The sequence below is a fragment of the Salminus brasiliensis genome, chromosome 19 (genome assembly GCF_030463535.1).
Source record: "Salminus brasiliensis chromosome 19, fSalBra1.hap2, whole genome shotgun sequence".
NCBI classification, from domain to species: Eukaryota; Metazoa; Chordata; class Actinopteri; order Characiformes; family Bryconidae; genus Salminus; species Salminus brasiliensis.
This window is the reverse complement of record NC_132896.1, coordinates 30,115,751-30,122,558: the sequence shown is the minus strand read 5'-3', so window position 1 is coordinate 30,122,558 and position 6,808 is coordinate 30,115,751.

The following is a 6,808-nucleotide window of genomic DNA, read 5'->3' as shown; positions in this document are numbered from 1 at the left end:
GCAGTAAGTGAACAGTCAGGAGAGAACAGTGAGAAGAGCCAAATTGTGATGTCTAGACGACTGAGTCAGAACATCTCCAATACATCAGGCAGGTCTTGTGGATTATTTCTGGTATGCAGTGATCAGTACCTACCAAAAGTGGTCCACGAAAGCACAACCGATAAACCAAGGGTATATCATGGGTACCTAAGGCTCACTGAACTGCCCTGTACAAATGGTTGTGTGGTCCACCCTGTGAATTACACCCAATGACCAGGGAGAAGCAGATAAGAAGATGGATAAATGGTAGAGTGAGCATCGTACTGAACACACTCTCTCTCTTTCTGTACGTTAAGATGATTTTAACAGTGAGATACTAACTCCAGCAGCTGGGGTTGTGGTTGTGTTCGATCCTTGCTCCAGTGACTGTCTGTGAGGAGTTTGGTGTTTTTTCCGTGTAGGTGTTTTCTCCGGATTCATCCCGCCTCCCCAAAAAAAGTGGATTGGCTAAGCTAAACTGTCCCTGTGATGGACTGGCGCCCTGTTTGAATTGCACCCAATGATTCTGGGTAGGGCTGCCTGACCAGAAAGAAGCAGAGGAAAGAACTGATGAATGGTAGAGTGAGCATCACACTGAGCACTCTCTCTTAAACGCTCGCCTTCTTGTTAACAGCACTGTGGTCAACACAATGTTTCTCGGTTGTGAAATTTGGGAATGCTGGGGGAAAAAAGACGAGTTTCGCTGTAACGCTTTACCGTGACTCCAACTCCCTTTCCCACAAGGGGTTGTGTAACACCTGACCATGTTTGTGAAGTGCAGGCTGCTTTATGAGGGTTCGTCTGTTGGGTACTGCATGGGAATTGTTTTACCATGTGGTGCAGATGAGTGGAGGTTGTGCCGCTGTGCTTCATTATAGAAAGAATGTGCAATTTAATCAGGATTTATTGAAACAGGACATTTATATATATTTATTAGTTACATTTCCTAGAAGAATAAAAAATCATAGTTTGCTTCTCTTTAGAATTCCATTAATGGATACAACTCAAGGATCAGGAGGTTGTTTTTTTCCCAGTCTGTCGAGTGTCCATGTGTTTAAATGTGTTATTTTCACTGAAATATCCAACTAAACTCATACTGAGCTGCATTTATACCTTAATATATACCTTACTGGCATAGTTAAATAATGAGGAATGTACGGATGGACAAACCTTGGACCTCCGACATAAAACAGACACTATATGGACAAATGTATTGGGACAATGCTGTGTCTACTGTTTTACTACATTTTGGAGCATTGCTGTGAGGATTTGACTGCATTCAGCAATAAGAGCATTAATGAGATGAGGATGTTGGATGATCTCAAAACTCCCCAACCCCTCAACTCCCCAACTCCTCAACTCCTCAACTCCTCAACTCCTCAACCCCTCAACTCCCCAACTCCTCAACTCCTCAACTCCCTCAACCCCTCAACCCCCAACTCCCCAACTCCTCAACGCCCCAACCCCTCAACCCCTCAACTCTCCAACTTTCCAACTCCCTCAACCCCCCAACTCCCCAACTCCCCAACTCCTCAACTCCCCAACCCCTCAACCCCTCAACTCCCCAACTCCCCAACTCCCCAACCCCTCAACTCTCCAACTTTCCAACTCCCTCAACCCCCCAACCCCCCAACTCCCCAACTCCTCAACTCCCCAACCCCTCAACCCCCCAACTCCTCAACTCCCCAACCCCTCAACCCCTCAACTCCTCAACTCCTCAACCCCTCAACTCCCCAACTCCTCAACTCCTCAACTCCCTCAACCCCTCAACCCCCAACTCCCCAACTCCTCAACGCCCCAACCCCTCAACCCCTCAACTCTCCAACTTTCCAACTCCCTCAACCCCCAACCCCCCAACTCCTCAACTCCTCAACTCCTCAACCCCTCAACTCCCCAACTCCTCAACTCCTCAACTCCCTCAACCCCTCAACCCCCAACTCCCCAACTCCTCAACGCCCCAACCCCTCAACCCCTCAACTCTCCAACTTTCCAACTCCCTCAACCCCCCAACTCCCCAACTCCCCAACTCCTCAACTCCCCAACCCCTCAACCCCTCAACTCCCCAACTCCCCAACTCCCCAACCCCTCAACTCTCCAACTTTCCAACTCCCTCAACCCCCCAACCCCCCAACTCCCCAACTCCTCAACTCCCCAACCCCTCAACCCCCCAACTCCTCAACTCCCCAACCCCTCAACCCCTCAACTCCTCAACTCCTCAACCCCTCAACTCCCCAACTCCTCAACTCCTCAACTCCCTCAACCCCTCAACCCCCAACTCCCCAACTCCTCAACGCCCCAACCCCTCAACCCCTCAACTCTCCAACTTTCCAACTCCCTCAACCCCCCAACCCCCCAACTCCCCAACTCCCCAACTCCTCAACTCCCCAACCCCTCAACCCCTCAACTCCCCAACTCCCCAACTCCCCAACCCCTCAACTCTCCAACTTTCCAACTCCCTCAACCCCCCAACCCCCCAACTCCCCAACTCCCCAACTCCTCAACTCCCCAACCCCTCAACCCCCCAACTCCTCAACTCCCCAACCCCTCAACCCCTCAACTCCCCAACTCCCCAACTCCCCAACCCCTCAACTCTCCAACTCTCCAACTCCCTCAACCCCTCAACCCCTCAACCCCCCAACTCCCCAACTCTCCAACTCTCTCAACTCCCCAACTTCCCAACCTCAACTCCTCAACTCCTCAACTCTCCAACTCCTCAACTCCCTCAACCCCTCAACTCCTCAACTCCCCACCCCTCAACTCCCCAACTCCACAACTCTCCAATTCCTCAACTCCCTCAACCCCTCAACTCCTCAACTGCCCAACCCCTCAACTTCCCGACCTCAACTCCTCAACTCTTTGGCAAGTTAAACACAGCTACCACAGAGTCACACTTACAAAGTATAACAAAGAAAACAGCAACTTGGTCTTGGGACACAACAACACATTGACGGTGAGTATCAGTGACTCAAGTGATACACCCAGTATGCAAATAGATGCTACCAGGAGCCAATGGGAAAGATAAAAGCTTTCCTCAGAGTTTGTACTGCAAAAAAAAACCCTACAGGTCAGCATAGATTATTAGAGCAGCACAGCTGACTCTAATAAATGAGAAAATGATCACATCCACCATCAGCCCAACATCACCAGTTGGCAATGGCACTGGACTAAACTCAGTTTCTAGGAGGAGATGTCACATTAGTTATGCCAACTTCAATCAATCTGGTATTTGGAGTACACACACAGCGGACTTTACTTGATTTAATTATTTTATTGTTTGAAATAATAATAATAAAAAAGAGAGTAGTCTATACTAAAGCTGTATTTTAAGTAAAATTAATTCAAGTGTAGGTAAATTATGGTAATACAAAACACAACACCTATTCCACTTCGATTTTTTAAGGCTTTAGGTTTTCATACTTTTTAAGTAAGGTTAACTACTTTAGCTTTACTGTGTTGGACTATTTAAAAATCGCCATTACAGGCCCTGAGTGCTGTGGACTAAGGGGGCTGGCCCTGTGATTAGAGGATTGCTAGTTCGAATCCTGGTCTTGCTGCTAGCCATCGGCAGCCGAGGCCCAGAGAGAGCACAATTGGCCTTGCTCTCTGCAGGGTGGGTAGATGGCCTTCTCTTCCCACATCGGGTATGCGGGCGAAGTCAGGTATGCGGGCGAAGTCAGGTATGCGGGCGCTGCCCGGTGAGAAAATAATGGTGAGAAAAAATGAGCAGCTTGACTGCATACAGGGAGAGAGCAAAGGAGAGAGTATGTATGGGTTGGGTAATTGGTGGTCCAAACTGAGGTGTAAATGGTGTAAAAAGATCTTAATCCTAGCGGCCTAAGGTCTTAATTCTAGCCCTAGCTTCTAAAACAGTTTGGATATCTCTGAATAATCTGTAGCGATCCAGATCTCTGGGAACACTTTAAGCATAATTTCAGAGTCGTTAAGGTTTCCGTCGTATTCAGTTGTAACACTGAGGCTAAATTAAAAAGATTGGAAAAATCTACCTGAGAAACGACTGAATTCTTTAAACACAGTAACCACTGCTGATGGTGTCACCCCTTTACTGCACAGACAGGCTCACCTGAAGAACGTCCACTGCAGCTACAGCCGCAGCCACAGCCGAGCAGCTCAGCACATGTGGCACAGGTGCGTAATACCGGCCTTTGCTGTGTATTATGAATGCCAGAGACCAAGGAGGTGGCCGTATATTATGTCTAAAACGAGACTCGATGAGACCAAAGTCATAAAGCCTCTGCCCACTGTTTATGCACCTCAGTCAACAAAGAAGTGCTGTTTATTCTGCGCTCGATCCCCATCTAAATGTTTGGGAGCGGGTGGATGGCCCGCAGTGCGCACTGCTGCTTCAGGCTGCTCGCTTCGCTCTCGTTCAGTGCATCTGCACTTAATCCCAGACAGTCATGATGTCATGCTTTCCAGAGATGTTTTAGCTTCAGTGAGAAAAGTGAACTGGGTTTAGAAGTCGTGAAGGCGGGGGGTGGGGGGGCTTCTGGCACACCTGAGGGCCAGCTGAGGAGCCCTGATGGCTTTGATATATAAAAGGACTCAGCTTACACGTCATTTTTTGGAGATTAGAACAAATGTGTGCGTTTAGAAGCTGCATGCTAATCAGTCCAGACCCATTCGTCTTGATAGCTAACGTCTAGGATTTTAACGGATCGCCCGGCAGTGCACGGCTGCGGTTTCATGTAGCCTGCTTTTTTCCACAGTATGTGGGTAACTCCAGGGCTGGTCGCTCTGGAGAAGACAGAATAAGGCCGAATGTTATAGGAACCTAAATTGCTATTGGGCCTTTGGCGAGTTGACCGCTTGCGTCCCTGCTCCTCTGTGTTCTTTTGAACTCCCTGCTACTTGGCAGCCATGACCCCACTTGCTTAGAGCTTTTGTCCAGTGAAAGTTCAAGCCGGGGTCAGTGTGGCGGTTGTGTGTTCAGGGCTCCTGGAGAGAAAAGGCAGTCCGCCGGCCTTTTCGATTGCACTGAGCAGTTTAAGATCTGCTCAATCCGAGCTCGTTTACGTCAAACCAAACCAATCGGCAGGCGGCCAGTGCCACGATAACGTGCTTTCTTCGTACAGTCATGCAGCTGAGATGATCTGTCCAGCTTGATGGAGTTAACATGACACATGTTTGACGGGCAATGGGTGTTTTTTTGGTATCAGGACAATGCGTCAGTATCCCTTTTCCTGTAAATGCCATGTTGGATTTACGGCGACTGATTAAAAGGCTGACGTGCTTTTGGCAGTGAGGCGTACTGGTCCCAGAGAGGCACTTCTTAGAGATTGAAATGATCTGATGTAGCAAAAGCCCGTTTTCTTTCTTATTTTCTTTGATTTGTAACAATTGTGGAACCCTTTTTGGTGCTATAGAACCTTTTTGGTGCTATAGAACCAGGTTCTTTTGGCCTCAATGTAAACGTTGGCTTTACTGAAGACCTCTTGTAGTTTGCAGAGATAAATCCATATCCATATTGCTAAGCTCTCTGATGAAGCTCTTATCAAGGTTGCGTTAATTATCGGCATGAAAAGACCAAGAACTGCTTACTCAAAACATTTCAGCTACATTAACTTCTCTTTCTAAACACCCCAATTATTGGACTACTCCTTTTCTTACCTAATGGAAAAACTGGCTACAAAAAAAGAAAATGACTAATTTCAAGAGATTCTAGAGGTAAAGTACAGTGTGCATCCAAACCTAACTTTTAACACCAACAGAACATGTTTGGAAGCGTGGCCTTCCAGCTGGCTTTACGTCTGCTACATCATATAAAAAGATCCATCAGGAGTAGTTGGGTTCACTTAAAGCTGCAAACAGGACTAATTTAAAAGTTGCTGCATGGCAAGAGAATGTATGAGTGTATGAGGGTGTTTTGGGCAATTTCATACAGATCTTCCCTTGATGAACAGAGACCAAAGGTCTGAACTGAGAAAGGACTAGGGAAACATGGAGGAGATAGGGTGGAGGTGGTGGAGTCCAAAATCTTTGCCACAGAAAATGGAGAAAAAATCTAGAGGAAAGTTCATAGCAAGATTCATCCCAAACATTAGATGTTTCATAGGTCCAGTTCTCTGGCTGAAGCCGTTTTAACACACCAAGGTTTAGACTTTAAGCCTCCATCAATCCATTTGGGCATCTTAGAATTTCACCCACAGCAGCTAAAATGACTCAAAGGTCTGGGTGATGTCTACTGTAGCACTCAAGTGGCCTTTTAAAAACTATTACAGGTCCATCAATAGAAGACGAGCCTGGCTGGAGATTATGTTGTGCGGCTTTCAGCTTCATCTGCCTCCTCAGTAGAGCTTGTAATATTTCTGTAAACCCAACAGAATGTGTTTGTATCGGATAAATAATTTTCATAAATTAGTAAATCTACCTACAGCAGTTAGAAATCATATTTTTGCCAGTCCCAACCCACAACACCTACACATGACATTGATGTGTATCTATTAAAATCCTTAGAAATCATTAAAATCATAAAAATATATATAATATATATAATAGATATAATGGCCATAATTGTTCATTTAAGAATAGAATTTGAGGAAGAGAAGCTTCTGGCTATATTGCAAATGGACAACTTGACTCTTGTCTTAGGGCGGTAGGGGCAGCGTTTTGAGTCATAGCTTAGCTGTAGACACTAGTTTGTGTAATACATTGTAGTATATCGACACTGTTATACCAAAAATCTCTTAAACAGCAGCTTTACAGAAACCCTGCATCCCTAATAGGTTAATGTTAGAGACGTGTCACACCAATTTAATGTGACACACTTTAA